Source organism: Hyla sarda, chromosome 5, assembly GCF_029499605.1.
Source record: "Hyla sarda isolate aHylSar1 chromosome 5, aHylSar1.hap1, whole genome shotgun sequence".
NCBI lineage: Eukaryota > Metazoa > Chordata > Amphibia > Anura > Hylidae > Hyla > Hyla sarda.
The window spans coordinates 261,018,445-261,042,554 of NC_079193.1; the positions used below are offsets into that span (position 1 = coordinate 261,018,445).

Here is a 24,110-nt window from a genome sequence, read left to right on the forward strand (position 1 = left end):
ACTTCCTGTCGGCTGAGTCTGCAGGGACCAGGAAGCACAGAGTCCTGCTGAACATCCAGTTACTGAAGTATTCCCTGCACCCAGCCAGCTTCCTATAAAAGTGAGTGTATTCATATATAGTGTGCAGATGTATTGTGTGAACATGTCTGTGAAGCCTTTGTGTATAGTGTGGTGTGTATGTACTGCATGTATATACACATGTATGATATGTGTGAGTATGTGTATGTAAGTGTGTATATGTATAGTATTTTATGTATGTTATATGCAGTGCTGTATCTGTCACTAGGCCAACAAGGCCCAGGATTGATGCAGCACTTATCGCAGTGGTGGTCACAAATCGCATGGTGCCCCTGAAGTACACTAATGTTTGTGTATATAAGTTTTTATATTTGTCTGTAATCAGTGTTTCCCAACCAGGGTGCGGCCAGCTGTATTGGCTGTCTGGCCATGCTGGGAGTTGTAGTTTTGCAACAGCTAGAGTCACCCTAGTAGTGAAACACTGATTTATGCATGTGTGTGTATTTATCAATGTCTCACAACCAGAGTGCCTCCAGCTGTTGCAACTGCTGAAAGCACTCTGTTTGGGAAACACACGCACACACACACACACACACACATATACATATTGATATTAAGGGATGTGGGACTCCTATCTCCCGACACCAGGGACATACTACTGGTGGTTGTAGTAGAGCTATGTTCCTTTACATACTGGTGGTTGTAGTTGAGCTATGTTTGGGTGGAGGCGGGGGGGAATGATTTTGAGGAGCTCAAGCATATAATGGCCTATAACCAAACCAGTGTTTCCCAACCAGGGTGTCTCCAGCTGTTGCAAAACTACAACTCCCAGCATGCCCAGACGAGTTTTGCAACAGCTGAAGACACCCTGGTTGGGAAACTCTGAATCAAACATTATCAGAACAAAATAAAAGAAGAATAGAACTACAGAAGTAATTTTTTCACGTTCGTGTTTTCCTCCTCACATTCTAAAAATCATAACGTTTTCCATTTTCCACCTATATACCCATATAAGGGCTTGTTTTTTGCATCAGAAATCGTACTTTGTAATGACTTCAATCATTTCACCACAAACTCTATGGCAAAACCAGAAAAATATTTGTGGGGCAAAAGTAAAAACAAAACAGCAATTTTGTAACTTTTGGGGGCTTCTGATTCTACACAGTGCACTTTTCGGTAAAAATGACACTTTATTTTTATTCTGTAGGTCCATACGGTTACAAGGATACCTAATTTATGTAGGTTTTATTTTATTTTTCTACTTTAAAAAAATTATATCTACATGCACCAAAATTCGTGCACCCTTAACGACGCAGGACTGCCGGCTCCCGCGATATGAAGGGGGGGTCACGCTGCGACCCCGCAACACATCGCATCGGTCCCGGCGCTCATCAACGGCCGGGACCCGCAGCTAATACCACACATCGCCGATCGCGGCAATGTGCGGTATTAACCCTTTAGAAGCGGTGGTCAAAGCTGACCGCCGCTTCTAAAGCGAAAGTGAAAGTATCCCGGCTAGTGAGTTGGGCTGTTCGAGACCGCCGCGGTGAAATCGCGGCGTCCCGAACAGCTGACAGGACACCGGGAGGGCCCTTACCTGCCTCCTCGGTGTCCGATCGCCGAATGACTGCTCCGTGCCTGAGATCCAGGCAGGAGCAGTCAAGCGCCGATATCACTGATCACAGGCGTGTTAATACACGCCTGTGATCAGGATGAAAGATCAGTGTGTGCAGTGTTATAGGTCCCTATGGGATAACAATGATCAGTATAAGAGATCAGTGTGTGCAGTGTTATAGTCTCCTATGGGACCTATAACACTGCAAAAAAAAAGTTAAAAAAAAAGTGTTAATAAAGGTCATTTAACCCCTTCCCTAATAAAAGTTTGAATCACCCCCCTTTTCCCATAAAAAAAATAACAGTGTAAATAAAAAAAATAAACATATGTGGTATCACCGCGTGCGTAAATGTCCGAACTATAAAAATATATAATTAATTAAACCGCAATGGCGTACGCGCAAAAAAATTCCAAAAAAGTCACTTGTATTTTGGTCACTTTTTATACCATTAAAAAATGAATAAAAAGTGATCAAAAAGTCAGATCAAAACATAAATGGTACCGTTAAAAACTTCAGATAATGGCGCAAAAAATGAGCCCTCATACCGCCCTGTACGTGGAAAAATAAAAAAGTTATAGGGGTCAGAAGATGACATTTTTAAACGTATACATTTTCTTGCATGTAGTTATGATTTTTTCCAGAAGTGCGACAAAATCAAACCTATATAAGTAGGGTATCATTTTAACCGTATGGACCTACAGAATAATGATAAGGTGTCACTTTTACCGAAATATGCACTGCGTAGAAACAGAAGCCCCCAAATATTACAAAATGGCGTTTTTTCTTCGATTTTGTCGCACAATGATTTTTTTTCCCGTTTGCCGTGAATTTTTGGGTAAAATGACTAATGTCACTGGAAAGTAGAATTGGCGATGCAAAAAATAAGCCATAATATGGATTTTTAGGTGGAAAATTGAGAGGGTTATGATTTTTAAAAGGTAAGGAGGAAAAAACGAAAGTGCAAAAAAGGAAAAACTCTGAGTCCTTAAGGGGTTAAAATTGTCATCTTCTGACCCCTAAAAGTTTTTTATTTTTCGGCATATAGCGCGGTATGAGGGCTCATTTTTTGCGCCGTGATCTGAAGTTTTTATCGGTATCATTTTTGTTTTGACCGCTTTTTACAAAAAAAAGTATATTATAAAAAATATGCTATTTTTTATAGTGCCTTTTTTATTTGAGCCCCTGCCCTCCAAAATGTCTGTGCACGTCCCTGTATATATATATATATATATATATGTTGTGATAGTAAGGCAGGGAAAGGGTGTGTTTTCCTACCTGATCTAGGAGAAACCTTAATTTGTTCAATTTATCAAAATGGCCATCCTGCTTTTCTCAGTCTAATGTTGCACCCCCTCTCTAAGTCTATCGACTGGGAAAAATGTCTTTTTTGCACACACACTGCCCAACTGCTATGCACTGGAACCATATCATCTTTAGTAATGAATCCAGGTTCTGTTTGGGATCCATCAACAGTCAAGTTTGAGTATGACCTCCTAGGGAGCACTTTATTCCTGCCTTTCAGATATTAAAGGGGTACTCTGCTGCTCAGCATTTGGAACAAACTGTTCGGAACGTTGGAGCTGGTGCCAGGAGCTCGAGACATGATAGCCCAGCCCCTCAATGCAAGTCTATGGGAGAGGGCGTAACAACTGTCACGCCCCCTCTCATAGACTTGCATTGAGGGGGCGGGGGCATGACGTCATGAAGAGTGAGGCTATGACATCAAGAGCTCCCGGCGCCGGCCCCAGCGTTCAGAACAGTTTGTTCCAAATGCTGAGCAGCGGAATACCCCTTTAAGAGTAATAAACATGACTTTATTATTAGTCTTCAAGTTTTGGTAAAAAAATACAAACCATACTAAGAAAGTTTATACATTTCCTTTAAAAAAGTCATTTCCATGCCAGGGTACCAAAATGGCACAATGCTATTATCTACATTTCTTATACCTAAGCTTACCCCCAATTTGGTTTAGCTTAGCTGTTATTCTATGCCAAGCCAAACATCCAGTTCCTGCTCTTTGTCTTAATAGCATAGCAATTTACTTACTACTGAGTCACTATAATTTTATTCATAAATACATTTTACATATTTGACATAATGGTCAGTAAAACAAATGACAGCAAATGAGCCAACAATGTGCCTTAGGAACACACTTTATTAGACAGCAATAAGGAAACTAAAGCACAAAAAAACATAATGGTGTCCATATATATATATATATATATATATATATATATTTTTTTTATTTTTTTTATTTTTTTTTTTATTATCGTATTATCTGTAACAGTATGGACCAGTACAGAAGTGGTAACTAAATGCTACAACACAAAAGTATATTCAAGGTCTTACATTATGTTTATTGTGTTGGCTGTATTGCTGGAAAAAAAAACATAACTGTTCTGCAGCTACAATGAGGGTCAATAGGTGAATTCTGTAGCTAGAATACACAGATGGAAGCATACAAGTCCTTTTAGCATAAGAACAAGTCATTCTACATGCCATGTAAACACATTGGAACAGAAACACCTTTGTAAAAGCCATCATATTTTTAGATGAACAGTTAAAACAACAAAGAACAAGATATTTTTAATATACAATAATTCCTAACCATTTTTTATATTTTTTCTTGTTGTTAGTAAATTAACCCCTTAAAGGGGTTCTCCGCCCCTAGACATCTTATCTCCTATCCAAAGGATAGGGGATAAGATGTCAGTACGCCGCGGTTCTGCTGCTGGGGAGCCCCGGGATCCCCGCTGCGGCACTGCGCTATCATTACAGCACAGAGCGAGTTCGCTCTGTGCGTAATGACGGGCGATACAGGGGACGGAGCCGCGTAACATCATGGCCACTTAATGCAAGTCTATGGCAGGGGCGTGACGACCGCCACTCCCCCTCCCATAGACTTGTATTGAAAGGGACGGGCAGTGATGTCATGAGGGGCAGAGCCGTGACGTAACGATGCTCCGGCCCCTGTATTGCGCGTCATTACGTGCAGAGCGAACTCGCTCTGTGCTGTAATGATAGCGCAGTGCCGCAGCGGGGATCCCGGGGATCCCCAGCAGCGGCACCGCGGCGATCTGACATCTTATTTCCTATCCTTTGGATAGGGGATAAGATGTCTAGGGGCGGAGTACCCCTTTAAGGACCAGGTTTTTTTTCCGTCTTTGCACTTTCATTTTTTCCTCCTTACCTTTAAAAAATAATAACTCTTTCAATTTTGCACCTAAAAATCCATATGATTGCTTATTTTTTGCGCCACCAATTCTACTTTATAATGACATCAGTTATTTTACCCATAAATCGACGGCGAAACGAAAAAAAAAATCATTGTGAGACAAAATTGAAAACAAAAAACAGCCATTTTGTAACTTTTGGGGGCTTCTGTTTCTACGCCGTACATTTTTTGGTAAAAATGATCATTTCTATTTATTCTGTAGGTCCATACGATTTAATTGATACCCTACTTATATAGGTTTGATTTTATTGTACTTCTGAAAAAAATCATAACTACATGCAGGAAAATGTATACATTTAAAATTGTCATCTTCTGACCCCTATAACTTTTTTATTTTTCCGTGTATGGGGCGGTATGAGGGCTCCTTTTTTAAGCCGTGATCTGAAGTTTTTAGTGGTACCATTTTTGTATTGATCGGACTTATTGATCGCTTTTTATTCATTTTTTCATGATATAAAAAGTGACCAAAAATACACTATTTTGAACTTTGGATTTTTTTTGCGCTTACGCCATTGACCGTGTGGTTTCATTAATGAGATATTTTTATAATTCAGACATTTGCGCATGCGGCGATACCACATATGTTTATTTTTATTTACACAGTTTTTTTTTTTTTTAAATGGGAAAAGGAGGGTGATTCAAACTTTTATTAGGGGAGGGGGTTAAATGATCTTTATTCACTTTTTTTTTTCTTCCCTTTTTTTTGCAATGTTATAGCTCCCATAGGGACCTATAACACTGCACACACTAATCTTTTACATTGATCAATGGTTTCTCATAGGAAACCAGTGATCAATGATTCTGCCGCTTGACTGCTCATGCCTGGATATCACAGGAGTCCCCTCTGACACGCTGAACACTGTGAGCTGTAATATGTTTCACAAGTTTCTCTTGCTTTTCTACTGTATCGGAGGGAAACGGAGCCGGACCGCTGGATACATATGAAGGGACCCTTCCAGTATGTTTTGTAAGCCACATAACTTGTACTTTTAGTTCCATCCGTGGTAGAATATTTTTCATTTGCCTGGTAAATTGCTAGGATTTTTTCAAGAAGGGCAGAGGCCTTTTCTATTTATGTGCATTTTTGTGGTAACTCCAACCTTCATTCAATCATAGATAGCGATAGCCTAGGCAGCCGGCCAATGATTCATTGAATGAAAGGTTCAAAGAATATACTGACATTTCCCATCATCCCTACATGTGTAGGTATCATGGAGATCAGGAGAGAAATGGGAGGCCCCCACCTCTGGTTTCTATGAAAACACAGATGACTATGTGCACAACTACTACAAAATACCCAGCAGAGGTGCCATGTGTGCACCAGTAGTGTGGAGAAACCATAACACCTATCTGAAGTTAAAAAGTTCAGCATTAAGTTTATAGTAAACTTTACTGATTTGCATTTGTTCGATACAGTATAGTCATTTAGTATAGAAGACTGGATTAACATGTTTGTGGAATGTAGCCTAAGGATTCGGCCACACACACTGGAAATGCTACAGATTTTAAGATATGAAGAAAACCTGGTACAAAAATCTGCACACAACAGTGTAGACTATGTAAAATAAAAAATAAATATAATAAAATAAAATAAATCAATGTGCTTGAACATTCCCACTTGTCGAATTTGCAGCAGATTTGCAGTCTTTACCCACATAACACAAAACTGTGTTTTTATTGGGGATTTTGTGGGAGATTTATCAAAACCCATACAGAGGAAAAGTTAACCAGTTGCCCGTAGCAACCAATCAGATTGGTTATTGTAGAGGACTGTTTAAAAAAATGAAAGAAGCGATCAGATTGCTATGGGCAACTGGTCAACTTTTCCTCTGCACAGGTTATGATAAATCTTCCCCGTAGACTTCCACATTGAAGCAATCGTTTTTTGGAAAAACTCAAGGAATAAGCCAATGATGGTTGCAGAAGCCAAACTTTAAAAATCATATATAATTCTGCCCCTGACAAAGTGTTTTGGAAAAGGGGGCAGAGCTGATCTTATAGGATTTGTACCAAGCTGTGCATCGCCGCCAGCTAAGCACTTGAAGACCTTTCCCACCTTGTGTTAAATGTACCTATAAGGGGTAATGTATAAGGTTAGGAGTACTGGGTTAGGGGTAATTATTAGTGCAATCCTGGACAAGGAATTATAATCATTAGATAATGGTACAGTCAGGGTAATGGTATATTCATTTACTTCTCAATACCTTTGCCTTTGCATATTGCAGTTACAGTTCTGTTACAGTTATATAATGATTTATTTAAATTGTGGTAAAACCGCTGTCGTTTTAAAGTGATTTTTGAAAGTGAGCTATAACTATGATAGGAACAGGGCTCTGAGACACCGGTGGTCTCCGGCCCTGATTGACAGGGTCTCTCTATATGCATATAGAGAGACATCCAGTCTGACAAATCTCCAGATGACTCGGAGCCCCGTTATTGGGGAAAGTTTAAAATGGTCCAGCCATTCAGAGTAAATCTTCTATTCCTGTGATTGGGCAGCCTGCTCTGTTTAGTTGACATACCATAGATACAGTTTCAATTTCAATGAACCTTACTCTAAGTCATAAGTAATAATAATCATCTTACAGTATAATCATATTGAAAACCGTTTTTCAAGTAACCTTACTTCGACCCATTTGTAGTAATAATAATTATTACACAGTAAATACAGTATTTTAAGTAACCTTACTACAAGTCATATGTTGTAATAATAATCCTCATACAGTGAATACAGTATTTCAAGTAACTTTGCTCCAAGTCATATGTAATAATAAATTAATAATCATCATAACAGAGTAAAATGAATAATTCTTTTGGAAATATTATAAACTGTGCAGTTACAAGATCTATGCAAAGTATATCTTCACCCTTGCTTGGTATAGATAATAAAAGTAATATACACTGCTCAAAAAATAAAACACTAAGATAACACATCCTAGATCTAAATGAATGAACTAATCGTATGAAATACTTTCGTCTTTACATAGTTGAATGTGCTGACAATATAAATGGAAATCAAATTTATCAACCCATGGAGGTCTGGATATGGAGTCACACACAAAATCAAAGTGGAAAACCTCACTACAGGCTGATCCAACTTTGATGTAATGTCCTTAAAACAAGTCAAAATGAGGCTCAGTAGTGTGTATGGCCTCCATGTGCCCATATGACCTCCCTACAATGCCTGAGCATGCTCCTGATGAGGCGGAGGATGGTCTCCTGTGTGATGTCCTACCAGACCTGGACCAAAGCATCCGCGAACTCCTGGACAGTCTGTGGTGCAACGTGAAGTTGGTGGATGGAGCGAGACATGATGTCCCAGATGTGCTCAATCGGATTCCGGTCTGGGGAATGGGCGGGCCAGTCCATAGCATCAATGCCTTCCTCTTGCAGGAACTGCTGACACACTCCAGCCACATGAGGTCTAGCATTGTCTTGCATTAGGAGGAACCCAGGGCCAACCGCACCAGCATATGGTCTCACAAGGGGTCTGAGGATCTCATCTTGGTACCTAATGGCAGTCAGGCTACCTCTGGCAAACACATGGAAGGCTGTGCGGCCTCCAAAGAAATGTCACCCCACATCATTACTGACCCAACGCCAAACCGGTCATGCTGGAGGATGTTGCAGGCAGCAGAACGTTCTCCACGGTGTCTCCAGACTCACGTCTGTCACAGGTGGTCAGTGTGAACCTGCTTTCATCTGTGAAGAGCACAGGGCGCCAGTGACTCATTTGTCAATCTTGGTGTTCTCTGGTAAATGCCAAACCTCCTGCATGGTGTTGGGCTGTAAGCACAACCCCCACCTGTGGACGTCGGGCCCTCATACCACCCTCATGGATTCTGTTTCTGACCGTTTGAGTGGACACATGCACATGCCTGCTGGAGGTCATTTTGCAGGGCTCTGGCAGTGCTCCTCCTGCTCCTCCTTGCACAAAGGTGGAGGTAGCGGTCCTGCTGCTGGGTTGTTGCCCTCCTACAGCCTCCTCCACGTCTCCTGATGTATTGGCCCATCTCCTGGTAGCGCCTCCATGCTCTGGACACTACGCTGACAGACACAGCAAACCTTCCTGCCAATGCTCGCATTGATGTGCCATCCTGGATGTGCTGCACTACGTGAGCCACTTGTGTGGGTTGTAGACTCCGTCTCATGCTACCACTAGAGTGGAAGCACCACATGCATTTAAAAGTGACCAAAACATCAGCCAAGAAGCATAGGAACTGAGAAGTGGTATGTGGTCACTACCTGCAGAACCACTGCTTTATGGGGGTGTCTTGCTAATTGCCTATATTTTCCACCTGTTATCTGTTCCATTTGCACAACAGCATGTGGAATTGATTGTCAATCAGTGTTGCTTCCTGAGTGGACAGTGTGATTTCACAGAAGTGTGATTGACTTGGAGTTACATTGTGTTGCTTAAGTGTTTCCTTAATTCTTTTGAGCAGTGTACTGTTTAGTTCGGACTAGGCGACTTCAGTATAATCATGGTTCTATAAATATGAGTTGTATGGGATATCAACAAACTACCCTGAAAAAGGAGTAATCCAGTATAAAAAAAATGTATCTCCCATAGGGAATAAGTGCTCGACTGCTTTGTGTCGTGATTGACTCACTTCATTTATGCAGTGCGGCCCAGGTGGGAGATCGGGGGGTGATGCTTTGGGGCGGATCCCAGCGGCTGGACCCCAGCCCATCTGCTATTTGACACTTATTCCTTATCCTGCTGATAAGGGATATGCTTTTCTTCTTGATACTGAACTACTCCTTTAAGCCTAGTCATAGGAGTTTAAAGGTGTACTCCAATGGAAAACTTTTTTTTTATTTTTTTAAATCAACTGGTGCCAGGAAGTCAAACAGATTTGTAAATTACGTCTATTTAATAATCTTAACCCTTACAGTGCTTATCAGCTGCTGTATGTTCCAGAGGAAGTTCTATTCTTTTTGAATTACGTTTATGTCTGACCACAGTGCTCTCTGCTGACACCTCTGTCTATGTCAGGAACTGTCCAGAGGAGGAGCAAATCCCCATTGCAAACCTATCTTGCTCTGTACAGTTCCTAAAATGGACAGATGCGTCAGCAGAGGGCACTGTGGTCAGACAGAAAGGAAATTCAAAAAGAAAAGAACTTCCTGTGGGGCATATAGCAGCTGAAAAGTACTGGAAGGATTAAGATTTTTAAATAGAAGAAATTTACAGGGGAGTACCCCTCTAACTAACTCAACCCAATACCATACTGACAGTAAATCATTGGTAAGGAAAATTATCCCTACACTTTATTTACTTGAAGTTTTGGGGTATGGAAGATGAAAGGAAAACAATGAGACACCACTGACTCTAACTACACTTCATTTCACTTCTTTCGGAAAAATTTACTATGCATGTAGACTGGGTCTGGGAAAGTCATGCTCTCACATCTAGAAGAGCTTCACTCCATAATTGAAGTTTTAGGTTGTCCGATCTGTAATATCTCTATATAAATAATCCTGCTAGAGTTAAAACAACTGTGTGCCTTTACTTACATAACATGACATTGAAAAAAAATTGTATGTACTTTTACATACTTATATTATTTGCAATCTAGAGTACTATAATGCATGAGAGAAAGGAAATAGTTAACACCTCCTCCTATAGGGTCAATATGAAAATCCCCTTTCATTCTGCTTATGGTTCACATAGCTACAGGGTGACGATTTCCAATGCACTGCCCAGTTCTTATCAGTCAACTTAACTTGTTAACATTGCGATTACAATTGTAGATACACATTAGGTATGTGAATTGTTAGTTTCCCACTTTTCTGAGATAAAATCACTGAAGGTAAACTAACACTGTGTACTCCAATCATAGAAATGAATAATGGCACTCACCAGATCTTCATGATTTCTTCTTTTTATTGAGTTATGCTTCACACCTACACTTCAAGGGGGAGATATACAGGGGGTATACACAGATGAAGCTACAGCAGCTGTTTCGTACTGTCTCGTGCTGCGTCAGGCCCGAAATGGCTGCTGTAGCCTCATCTGCTGTAGCCACATCTGAGGCCTGACGAAGGCTTCTGTAGCTTCATCTGTGTATACCCCCTGTATGTCTCCCTCCTGAAGTGATGTGAGTATTATAAAAAGAAGAAATTACGAAGATCTGTTGAGTGCAGTCATTCATTTCTAATATTGAAGTATGACACCACCATATATCTCCTCATATTTATGCAAGCAACAATAGCATACAATTAGTACCGTTCCTGAGTTGGTGGATCGGCAGTGCCGGATGTATATTGTATGCAGTTGTCAATGCAGTTGTGTAAAATGTAAAAAAAAATATAACTTTTTAAAGATTAACACAGACTTACAAAGGAAAACTATCTAGTCATGTGAGAAGTGACAATTACGGATGACATGACATTAAAGGACAGTCTGTACAAATCCTATGATTCACTCTGTGATGGAGTGTATTGATCTTGGACATGTAAAAGCTTCTGTGGTAAACGCTGACTATTTTCAGTCATCAGCTTTGTGATTCATCAAGGTCTCCTCTTGACAATTGGTTTACTATAGATTTTTCCTGCCACATACGTCTTTCATGAGCACATAAGACTGAGTTTTCTATGTAATGCAGTGTTACAAGCAAGATTCAGGGCAGGAGAAGTCATATTTTATGGCAGTCTATGTCTGCTGTACCAATGCATTGTGCAGGGCAAAGACAGGACATTCTATTTCCTAGATGCTGTATGTAATATTATCAGTTCATTCCTATCTGTGTATTATGAGTGTGTTCAATAACAAAGCAACATAAGGGAACAAACTTATCAGAAGAAACTTTGTATTTGCATCTGGTTAAACTTCAAAGGTGGAGTGTGAAGCTCCTTTGTTTTTGTTATCACTGTTAGGCCTTGTTCACATTGCCATGAGCCTCCACTATTCGGAGTTCCCTTGGCAATCCGGCCAGAAGGTCGGAAGTTTAGTGGAGAAAAAAATTGTTCAAGCTCTATTTTTTTTCTCTGCTAAAATCCTGTAAAAGTATCAGGTCACCGACGCACCCCATGCAAATGAATCGGGTCCATCATGACCCGGTAGTAGCCGTTTGCATCCAACCTGTTTCAGGGTCTGATCGGCTCAAAAAAAAAAAAAAAGAGCCGATAGGACCCTTAACGGGTCAGATGCAAATGGCCCTGTGAACCTAGCCTTAGTATGTAGTGTCCCACTAGATCCCTACTATTGGGGAATGGCAAGAAATGTGATATGCCTTGACATGATGCAGTGTTTTATACGGTGAAATGTTTTACAATGTGCATTCTGTTTAGTATATAGTTAAAGCAATGGTTGAGAAATGTTTTCCCATACACTAAAAGTGTAAGAACCTTCTAGAATGGTGGTGGAGTTTAACCTAGCCCAGATTTCCCTTCAGAAGGGAGGGATATACTGTGGAATGCTAAGTAGTGTTTTTTCTGTGCAGACAAACATGAGATGACTGACATGAGAGAAGATGTAGCCAAGGACCTCACAGCTCTGAACGCTGCAGCAGGCCTTTAGGCTTAGCTTAGCAACCTGGCAGCTAAAGTTGTGCATATGTCTGACGAATCTGCACCTTGCAATTGGAAATTGCCCTTGTCTCGAAGTGAAACTGTTTCCCCACTTGTTTGCTAAGTAAAGATAAATGTGAGTTTATAGTTTCAGGTTAGTAAAGTCATCTATTCTTTATTTGCACCCCACCTTTATGGTCACCCTACCTTACATTAGTCAGGAGACATTGACACATTATCATCATTTAGTGTAACCCATTCATCACTGTGCCAGGTCAGTCCAAGGAAGTGTGGGATGTCCAGTGGAAAGCCCCCAAACCATTGTATTCAGACTGTGACCAGAATGTGAGACTAGAGGGCCACTACCCTTATCATCCTGACACTCCACTAGGGCTCCACCACTAAACACTACCCTTGAGTTGCTGTAAATAAAGTTTCCAGTTTTAAACAAGTGATGCCTTCAATGCATTAAACTTTGAAAAGTCCGGAATTCTCTACACAAAGTCTTTCCTACTTGTATTGGAGGAGAAATGTGTATGGTCTAAGCAATGGCAACAGTGTTTACATATGCAGCACAGGCATTCCTGGGGTCAATATATTTAAAAATGTCAACATCACTACAAAATGATCCATTCCTAGTGGAAAAAAAAACAGGCTGTCTAAACAAAAGTGCACATTAAGGTGCAGGATATACAATCTACTGGTCCAGATTTATCAAAACTGTCTGAATCGAAAACTGTCTAATTTGCTCCTATCGACCAATCAGAGATCAGCTTGATCAGTTGCTATGGGCAAATAAGACAGCTTTGATAAATATGGGCCCATTGACGTCATCCAAAGAAGGAATTAAAGTAATATAACAGAAAAAGAATATTAAAGAACAATATGTAATTGAAGACTATACTGAAGTTTCCTTGTCATTCTCAAGAATACGTAGTACATTAAGGTTTCTAAGAAGGTCATATATAGAGTATGATAAGTTATTGATTTTAAGAATGATCTGACCAAATCTCATCACAATATTCACTAGGTGTCAATGGCTGCAATGGTGAGATTGATCAGATGTTATCACTGATCTGTATAATGATTATCCTATTCACACAATGATCTATGCGGCTATCTATTCCACTGGGGCAGGATTAATGGGCATAAACCTGACATATATATATATATATATATATATATATATATATATATATATGTATATATATTACTATTTCACTGCGTACCATGATTAGCATTTAATCATACAAACACACATCCATATAAAGTATATAAACTGGAGAGAAACCATTTGTCTTAAAGGGCTCCTAATAAACATCCTCTTGAAATAATGTGGCCTCCAATCTGTAAATGTCACTGGATCTTCAGAGGACAAGTGTTTAGACTTTCTATTATACACAAAGAATGGATTATATTGCTGAATATAAACATATCTATCTGTACAGCTCCAGCTTCTTCTTTTTTTGCATGTCTAAGGCTGCATGTCCAAAGGCGTTCTATCAGCCCAACATCGGTCCCAAAAAAAAAAGGGTATTTTTGGTCTCAGTAAAGCTAGTTAATGTTTGTATAGTAACCACAAAGAAGGACCATAGAACAAAATGTATATACTTTATTTCATAGATAAACAATCCAAAAACTAATAAAAAAGCGAAGGGCATAGACAGAAAACATGGGGCAGGGGAGGAGGGAAAAGAAGGGCTGTACAAGGGCATAAAACCAGTACGAAATGCCTGCATGCATGTGCAGTAGTAGACAAGTATGAATGCTTATAATAGCATGAAGAATAACAAGTACACAGTTATATACAGGTTAAATCCAAAAATTAAGTAAACAGGCTGGGCAGTGATACGAAGTGGCAAGTATACTGGAAAAGGTATGAACCCACACTGATAAGCAATATCCATCCAACCCGCATGCATGTAACGTATCAAGCAAATGTGCTAAAAATGCCCCCTACCCCAGTAACCCATCACACCCCCAATGCATTTCACCACACAGGCTTTCTCCAGGAGTGAATATAACTGTATATAACTGTATGTCACTGCCGAGAGAAGTCTGTCCTGGAAGTAGCTTCCGGAACAATTAGTGGAGGATCAGAAGACTTCACAGGGAGACCCCAGAGGGAGCAAAGAAGGTTAGTATATGTTTTTTTTTCTTATTATTACTTTCATGTGGGCCAAGCACAACAGGACATCATTTTTAAAACCTTGAACACCACCCCTTTAAAGGTATACTTTTCTTTGTTTTTACAGTGGGACTCTACGGGTGATGGATGCCACTGAAATGACATCTGTCCATGCATCCATTTAACATATATGTTTTGAAATATACATTATCCGAAGCCATACATTTTGGCCGCCTACAATAAATGTTTTTTTTTTTTTTTGTTGTAAAGTACTTTAATTGCCAAGATGATTGTCAGGGTAATTATTTTATAATATTTAGATATTCTATACAGTAATTTTTATACTTACCGTACATAAGATTTTGCTCAGGTCCTTACTGATATATTATTACTTCTCTCTGCCCAAATGTTGCTTTCTATATTTGTCACTGAATTTAAGCCAATATGTCTTGCGATGTCATTTATGACCCTCAGATTCTTAGAGCACAGCTGCTACTGACCTTTTGCCTCAAGTAGTTAAGAAATAAGAAGCAATAGCACACAGAAGTTATCTGCAGTGTTATTCTGCCCATAAAATGCACAACCCTGATGGGCCCATTAAATGTCCATAGGTGCTTAAAGGATTTATTGGGATCCATTTTAAATGGGGTTTTTAAAGCTGCCGTGGTTCTGTTCACAACTTATTAGGCCAAATGAATCCAAAGAAACTCAATTATTTTCTTATTTAAATGCATAACTTTTTTGTCAACTATGAAAACATAGTATAGGAGATTATTTTTTGAGAAATACAGCAGCCAAATACATTTCCAGGGATTCTACAGAAAATGAAAGGCATTGAGACCCTAGACTGAGGTCCTCTTACATGCTGTATATTAACTTACCTAATACGTTTTGCTTCCATCCTAGGATTAGAAGCCTTGTTTTCCAGCAACATGCGTGAGCCACAAACCCTTCTGTAAGTAAAATAGGTGACCACGTTAACCTCTAAAAGAATGTCAATATCTAGTGTGGTAACCTCTGACTACAGTATGCCAGTAGGTGTCCACTTAAAATTGTTTAAAGCCGAAGCTCATGGCTTGCAGAAATGATTAAATACAGGTCCTGAATTACTCAGTATTAAGCAACTTAAAAAAAAAAAATCCTAAATTACTACCAGAGTTACCCTTTAAGAAACTGCATTATTTGACCCAAACATGTGGGTCCAAGATGAACAATACACATGGTAGTTTAGGCTTCACACGTCATTTTATGGGTAACCGTTCAGCCTAGGGATCTCCCCTCTCCATTATGAGCCTAAGAGAGCCTGTCACATAGAACATGCAGTAAAATATCCGGACAGCATATTATAAAACAGGAGTATGGCACCAATTCGGTCAGCAGTACATGCTACACACAGAATTTCTCCAAACAGATATTCAGTAGTATGCACCTAACCTTAGGAGTCCAGTAGGCAGGTCTACTTAGTGGCCACCCACTGGACTCCTAAGACAACAAAAAAAACAAAAACAAAAAAAACAGCCAAAGGTTTTAGTAGATAAACGAGAAGTTCTCCTACAACTACACAAAGCTATATATCAATCTGCTCAGCTCCTCCTGCCCTATAACATGCTTATCACAGTTCAGACTGCTCTTTCAAAGAGGCTGGTTTCCTTTAAAATTAGCTTCTCATTTACATCAATTTCTTTAGATCAGGACACATCGATAGTCGTCCTGCTATTTGTCTTTAGCTCCTGTATTTTTATTTTTAATTGTCACCATCAATGTTTGGTTCCATGCTTGGATACAACATTTGTGCTATTTGTGTAAAAACTCAATAACAGTTATTACTTGACCTACCAGTGATCAAACACAGCTTGCAATATCATTTCTGCTAAAATACCAACTCACAGTCATGGATCTCAGTGGCCATGAATTACATGGATTTAGAAGTTACATATAAGGGAATGGAGGCAAAACATTCATTAAGCTATGTCCTGACTTTTACTGTGGGATGCCATTTAAAACAGGACAGAATCTGCCTGTGGAAAAAATTCAAAAGAACAAATAAAATGTTGACAATTAGGAATGAAATGTTTGTAAAACTAAATGTAACTTCTGTCACTTTTAGACACTTTTTTTTTTGTCTTTACAGAAATCTTAAAGCGAAATATAAATTTAAGTAAAAAAAGACTGTTGAGGTCCTTAGGAGACGTGTTCTGAAAAATGGTAGTGTATAGGTTTGCTTGCTTATGTTCTTACAGCTGTCCAGAGACAGGGATACTCACAAATGGCAGACCTATCTAAACAAGTGCCTTCACCATCCCTGTCTATTTCATTGACAGTAAAAGCTAGTAATAATGGTTATTAGGTGTGCATATAAGTATGAATAATGGGGCATTACTGAGATTTCCTTAGGATGAATGGGAAGAACATAAATGCTGTGTGTGAGAAATTTGTGTAGTTAGATCAAGAGGCTGCAGGTCCTTACATTCAAGTAATGCAAGCCAGCAATCATTGTATGAGAGCAACCTACCCTAGAATTGTGTGCATTGCATAGTGGGTCTGGATGATGTTTTGATGTACACTGTGGAGACATCCAATATTCCAGGCACCACAACCATGTACAGAATCTTTGTCTCAACAGTGTTCCTTTCCTGGATGCCATCCTGCAGGGGAATGAGGTAGCAGTAGTACAGATAACCATTGCTCGGTACCCTGCATGTGACTTGCAATGTCTCTAGGTAGGGATAGGGAGGGGAGATCCAGTGAGATACAGTGGATATGCTGCAGGATTGACCAGTGGTCTAGACAGTGTGTGAGAAGTTAGAAAGTATCTGGAGCCTCATGAAGAGTGGAGTCCATGTGGCTGATGAGCAAGACAATGTAAGTTAGAAAGATGGGTCCTATAGAGAGAGGCCCTCTTAGGTGTCACTTAGACTTAAATAAAGAGCCTAAGAGGCTGGGGAATCTGCCAAAGTGTTAGTAAGGGATCCTATGGCTACTTCATGACAGGAGCATCATAAATGTCTCAACGTGATTGGCAATAGCGGTGATTGCCCCGGCCAGGTCTAAGTCCTTTAGAGATTTGCAATTGGAAAGAGTGGTCATGTGTAATGGAAGAAAGTATTGTGTCTACAGGTAACCGCATCAGGGATCGCTGATACATGATCAGTGTCTGTAACTCTTCTCCTCCTACAAAAAAGAAGTGCAAATGGCTCCAAAGAGTGTAAATACAAAAGTTATTGTAAAGTTTTATCAGAGACAATGAATAAGAGACTGTGGCTTGTCAAGGGCATCATTCTCGGTATATCTGCGAGTGTTATGGATGTGCACACTACAGGTATGCTACGGAAGTTGGTCAAAGTGATTCTGGAAACAGTCATCCCTGGAGGTGCGGGAGCATCAAATACAAGTGGCTTGTGCAACCAACCAAATGCTAGATAGGGTAGGCTGTGATAAGTAGTAGCCCCCCCCCAAACCCATAGTGACACAGAAGATCTGAGCAACTGATGGCAACCTTTATCCCCTTGACCGGACCACTCGGCCTTAACAAGTGACTATGTTAAATGCTCTGCAACTATGCTGCTGTGCAAAGTGTAAAAGAAACCAAGTTGTGCACTGTATCTCTTTCAAAAAAGATTTAAAAAATGCCCCTCTATATGAGAAATGAATTGTTCCTGTTTGCATCAAAAAGTGTATGTGACACTCCAGTAGGGTTGCATCACACCCCTTATACAGATAGGCAATCTAAACCCATTCTACTACCGTATGTCCAAAGTCTAGCAGTGAGAGCCATTGGCTTTTATTTATACATACAGTGGGGCAAAATAGTATTTAGTCAGCAATTTAGTCAGTATTCCATCAGCAAGGGCATTGAAGATGAAACGTGGCTGGATCTTTCAGCAGGACAATGATCCCAAACACACCGCCCAGGCAACAAAGGAGTGGCTTCGTAAAAATAATTTCAAGGTCCTGGAGTGGCCTAGCCAGTCTCCAGATTTCAACCCCATAGAAAACCTTTGGAGGGAGTTAAAAGTCTGTGTTGCCTAGCAACAGCCCCAAAACATCACTGCTCTAGAGGAGATCTGCATGGAGGAATGGGCCAAAATACTAGCAACAGTGTGTGAAAACCTTGTGAAGACTTACAGAAAACGTTTGACCTCTGTCATTACCAACAAAAGGTATATAACAAAGTATTAAGATGAACTTTTGTTATTGACCAAATACTTATTTTCCACCATAATTTGCAAATAAATTCTTAAAAAATCAGACAATGTGATTTTTTCTTTTTTTCTTCTCATTATGTCTCTCATAGTTGAGGTATACCTATGATGAAAATTACAGGCCTCTCCCATCTTTTTAAGTCGGAGAACTAAATACTTTTTTGACCCACTGTATATGGAAAGATTGCACACAGAGAGGCTCAGCTCACATAGGATATGTTTACACGATGAACACTTATAACCATGTTAAAGCGATAAATCTGTTTAAAAATACAAATCTGTGGTAGAATAAAGAGTTCTTTAAAATTTGAAGTATTTTCGCAAATCTGCACTTATTTTCTGCAGTTTGTGTGAATGGGGGTTTCAATATATCTTGTACCTGTAATGTACTGTAGTGTTGCTCGCGAATATTCGCAATGCGAATATTATTCGCAAATATCGCATATTCGCGAATTCGCGAATATTCGCGAATATAGCACTATATATTCACAATTACAAATATTCGTTTTTATATATATATATATATATATATATATATATATATATATATTTCACAGTACACATCACAGTGATCATCCCTCTCTGCTTCCAGCTTGTGTGGTGTAAAGAAGGCTCTAATACTACTGTGTGAGACTGGCGTACGAATTTTCGCATATGCAAATTTTTGTTTATGTTAATTTTCGCATATGGTAATTTTTGCATATGCAAATTTTCGTATATGCGTATTTTTGCATATAATATGCACAAAAATATGGGATGGGGTACTAAACTAGCAGTAAAATATTATAACTTTATTAACAATTCATTACATTATATAAAAACATCATGAAAGGGAAAAGCCAACTTGTGGTGGAAAGAGGGCGTCACTCCAGAAGGTCCACAATGTAAACTACAATATTAGACACATTACATATATTGCACTACTGCTCATTCTATTGCACAATCCCATAGAGGATATACCTCAACAAATATAAAGTGCTTAGAGACAGTGTACATACCGGTAGACAAAATAAATGTACAAATGAGAGGGGGACCGCTGGAGAGACGCCGTATGCGAAAATAAACGTGAATATTACGAATATGCGAATTTAGCGAATATATGATGGATATTCGTCCATATATTCATGAAATATCGCGAATTCGAATATGGCCTATGCCGCTCAACACTACTGTACTGCTCAAAGGGATTTCAGGTGAACAATTTTGCAGTAAATATATGGAATTCATACAGTATACTAGAGTGAATGTTGGCTCATAAAAGCATACTGTTAATTTATTTTGCTTTGCCCAACTATTTTTCAGCCAAGTTGATCTTACATTTAATTAGTGAAGCCCGGTGGTGTAGAATGTCCTTGCAGCTGCTACTGTCACCTAATGTGGTTTCAGAAGCAATTCTTTTATTTAGTAAATAAACTGTGTACTTGAAACAGATTTCACTTTACTCATCACCCTAAATGTTTTGGGCCAATTGTAGAATCCACACATAGTTATTAGGATAACTGGTAACATTACTGTGTGGTGGTGGGTCTAAAAATCTCAAAAAAACTTTTCTTTTCATGTTTGGATAGTGGGTAAAGCAATTAAAATTATACAGAAGGATGCATTCACACACACTGGATCTGCTGTGGATTTGAAATTGTAAAATATTTTGTTGTGGATCTGAAACTGCATATTTTACAAAGAAATTCCTATACATTTTGATACAAATCCCAAAAAGACGGCAAAGAAATGGAGCACTCACCAGGTCATTCGGGGTCATCAAGCTTCTTTTATTTCATGGAGCTTGGCAGCATACAAACATGGAAGGGAGAGTGGATGGCCTTAAGGGGCCTGACGAATTGCTGCATGCGCGATAGGGACCGTCGCCCAATCCTCTCCATGAAATAAAAGCTTGATGACACCGAATGACCTGGTGAGTGCTCCATTTTTATGCCGTCTATTTGGGATTTGTATCTACACTCCCTTGATGTGAGCATCAGGAAGGTTTAGTATTTGAGAAGAGCATAGCGGATTAGTGGATTGTGGAGTAGCGGTGCTGGGCTCTCTCTGTTTGGGACTGTGCCTATACATTTTGATCTGTAACTGCAGTTGTTACAACTGCAAATCAGCAACTTTAAAGGGGTACTCCAGTGAAAACCTTTTTTCTTTTAAATCAACTGGTGGCAGAAAGTTAAACATATTTGTAAATTACTTCTATTAAAAAATCTTAATCATTCTTGTACTTATTAGCTACTAAATACTACAGAGGAAATTCTTTTCTTTTTGGAATGCTCTCTGATGACATCACGAGCACAGTTATCTCTGCTGACATTATAATAATAATAATGCTTTATTTATTGTTGTCCTTAGTGGGATTTGAACCCAAGTCCCCAACACTGCAAGGCAGCAGTGCTAACCACTGAGCCACCATGCTGCCCTTAGCATACATCTGCTATGCATGGTTGCTAAAATGGACAGAGATGTCAGCAGAGAGCACTGTGCTTGTGATGTCATCAGTGTTCCAAAAAGAAAGGAATTTCCTCTGTGGCATTCAGCAGCTAATAAGTACTGGAAGGATTAAGATTTTTTAATAGAAGTAATTTACAAATATGTTTAACTTTCTGCCACCAGTTGATTTAAAAGAAAAAAAAGGTTTTCACCGGAGTACCCCTTTAACTCTCCAGCAGATCCAGTGTGTGTGTATACACCCATAAAGCTATTTCAGGTTTACTTATCTTCATCAAGGAAATGGAACCATAGAGCAATGAAGAATGCAGAAATGCCTGGACTTTCTCTGACAACCCAAGAGGGCTCACTAAAGGGGAAGGGAGTCAGGAGGCCGCAATGTACACCCACTAAAATGTGTATTCTCAGCACTTAAGGGAGTCCATTACTTTGTTAAAGTAGTGTTTGTTGATTGTCACAAGAAAAATAACGTCATTTATATATGTAAATAGATCACCAGATTTTTGTTGTAGATGTTTTCATTAAATAATTTGCTTACTATGACACCTGTGATATTTGTCAAAACCCAGACTGTGACATCACAGGCTGTCTACTTAGCTTTCCTGGTTTGTGGGAGGACAAGCAGCTTAACTCTTCAAGTCTTTCAAGACTGAAAGCTGTCCTGCTCATCTCTGTTGAAAAAGATACTAGCTTTATGAGTGGAGAGGAACAGGATATCTATAGGATACTAAGGCTAATATGTGTAAGGTATTCATGAAAAGTCCGGCTGGAAAAATAGAGGACCAGGAAGAACTGCACATTTAAAGACCATGACACTGCTGGGGACCATGTCTATAAACAACGAAAGACTACATAAGAGGTCATAGATTACAGCATTTTCAAAAATAGGTTGTAATGGATGAAACTTGTTGAGTTAAAATAGTCGTTGAGTTAGGAATAAAGAGTTATTTCAGTCAAAGAATGTATAGCATCTGACATTCTACCTCTAAATCCAAAAGCTATGGATGCCACAGATTTATGTAGCTGAAATACTGATACCATTCTGTGATAGACCACTGTCTATTTTCTGATCACCATGATTTACCCAATTGTAATTTTTACTTAAGAAGCTCCCCAGAAGAAACAATCTGGGAATCAAATGCAATTATATCATAGGGCTTGTGCTGGGATAGGTGCATAGGGGGTTGCCCTTCTAAGGGATTGTGCTCCATAGAATCCTCCGAAAAAATACCAAGTCAGAGACAGTGTACGTTTCTATACCCCTTCTCCTCCTTAACACCCCCCTGTTTCAACAAAAACATTAATACTGTACTGTATCTGGACTCAACATCACCCCTTGCAACACTTCTGGCATCTAGGTTGCCAGTCATGAACCAGATGCTAACCTGGCACCTTGGTTTGGTGAGTGAATCTTTATGGAATTTTTCTATGTCTGATTTACCCTAGATCTCCTCAGTGACTTTATGTCCTAAATGCCTATTTAGTAAAGACCTGATCTTAGGGGTTTTTCCCTGCTTGCTTCCTCCTTGACCTGAGACTATCAATACCTGCTAGGGTGGTGCAATGAACACCTCATCATTCATACAGAATAATACTCCTGATACAGAGGAATCAAAAGGACTTTTCTGTATACAGAGGATCACATAACAGAACTCCATGTTAACATGTTTGAGGGAGGCAGATCTATTCTAAAGGCCAAAACTGAGTAGTACTTTTGCCTGGAGATACCCTTCAAGTTAACCAATAAATATTTCTCAACTTCTTCCTCCCCGAGAACTCAAGTTTCATAATGATGTTTCCAATGGATACAGGTGACGTATTTGCTCATTGATTTATTAGATTAGCATTATATGTACTTAATCTTTTCCAGCCATCCATATTTAGTCTTCCTTATCACATTCGTATTTGATTTCAAGGTCCAGAAACTAAAACTTCATCTGGAGGTAGTGGATAAAAGCCTTTTCTTCAGTGTAATTCTAAGAACATTTGATGAAATATAGTATAATTCTCTTTGTATGTTTCACATTCCAGAAGGCCACATGCTGAGCTAATAAACCCTCTATGGAGCATGGATGCTGATCCCTAACGGCACATATGGCAAGTTCCAGCCATGACTTCAAGGCAGCTGTTGTGTGTTAAGATTAGAAATAGGAGACAGCTTTGTGGTCACTCCTCTGCAGTCATCTCTTTCTACTCATGTCAAAAGTTTCTGAAATATGTTGTTCATCAAAGCATCAAGTCACAATTTTAGATTTTTCCGAACAAATATAAAGACTCTCCATATACTGTATATACATGAGTGAACAGACACGCACGTACCGACAAACATATACAAGTCCACTTAGTCAGACGAGAACAAAGTCGTGACTTCTATCCTGTATAGAGAAGAGGGGGCTTTGTGTTCCTCAGACAGTCACTCACTCATGTTTCCTGTTTTAAACTATGGTAATGGTCTGCATGGATCATGTTTTGGCAGGATGTACATCTATGATACATTCTAATTTGGCATATATACAGAGATTAGATAGGCAGGCAGACAGATAGAAAAACAGATGTATATTGGGCTCCATATTTCGATGTACACAAGTGTACCACATAGATAAAATATAAATAGACAGTTTTAAATATTGTTTTAAACATCTCAATCAATAAACAAAGATTTACACAGGCCATGACCACAATATTACACGATAAACAGTTTCCAATCGACCACGTGTTCCCTAAACAAATCAATGGGAACATACACTGCATTACATACCCGCTTGTTTGCTGACAACATACAGCACGCCATACACAGTTGAGACCAATAGACACATCAAGTTCAATAAATCTTACAATTCCATTTCACTTAGTTGCACCCATAAACACAATGATCATTATACACAGTGCTATTGTGCTGTATCGTGAGCACTGATTATTTTTATTATTATTAATTTTTTTGTTAAATAAAA

The 24,110-nt window shown here is 39.2% G+C and overlaps 1 protein-coding gene across 2 annotated transcripts in view; it reads right to left on the bottom strand.

The window, feature by feature from the left end:
* ARHGAP28 (Rho GTPase activating protein 28) overlaps positions 1–24,110 on the bottom strand; it is a 183,080-nt gene that overhangs the window by 135,267 nt on the left and 23,703 nt on the right. The window lies entirely within an intron of this gene.